This window comes from Hemiscyllium ocellatum, chromosome 31, assembly GCF_020745735.1.
Source record: "Hemiscyllium ocellatum isolate sHemOce1 chromosome 31, sHemOce1.pat.X.cur, whole genome shotgun sequence".
NCBI lineage: Eukaryota > Metazoa > Chordata > Chondrichthyes > Orectolobiformes > Hemiscylliidae > Hemiscyllium > Hemiscyllium ocellatum.
In genome coordinates this window covers 1,316,462-1,316,759 of record NC_083431.1, presented here as the reverse complement: position 1 = coordinate 1,316,759, position 298 = coordinate 1,316,462, and the positions used below count along the sequence as shown (strand labels likewise).

Below are 298 nucleotides of genomic sequence, written 5' to 3'. Positions count from 1 at the left end.
CCGTGTGTGTGTGTGTGGGGTGTGTGTGTGTGTGGGGGGGGTGTGTGGGGTGTGTGTGTGTGTGTGGGGGGTGTGTGTGTGGGGGGGGTGTGTGGGGGTGTGTGTGTGGGGGGTGTGTGAATCACAAGTGGAGACATGCTGCTGTTGTCCGGCGCCTCTGGGCCCTGAGCTGACCGACGGTAAACCTTCCGTTAACGCGAACAGTGAACCCGCCGCCACCAACCGCCGCCGCCGCTTACCCGCCGCTTCGCTGATGCTCCCGCACGGTCAGCACCTCAGCTTCCGGCCTGGGACAGGC

At 65.4% G+C, this 298-nt stretch overlaps 1 protein-coding gene across 3 annotated transcripts in view; it reads right to left on the bottom strand.

Annotated features, from left to right (window-relative positions):
• zswim7 (zinc finger, SWIM-type containing 7) overlaps positions 1 to 298 on the bottom strand; it is a 152,569-nt gene extending 152,271 nt beyond the window's left edge. For 2 of the 3 annotated variants that reach the window (XM_060847903.1, XM_060847901.1), the window contains exon 1: positions 240 to 298. The gene's annotated coding sequence lies outside the window, so the exon portion shown is untranslated. The remainder of the gene's footprint in view (positions 1 to 239) is intronic. The other variant, XM_060847902.1, reaches the window with a different exon arrangement.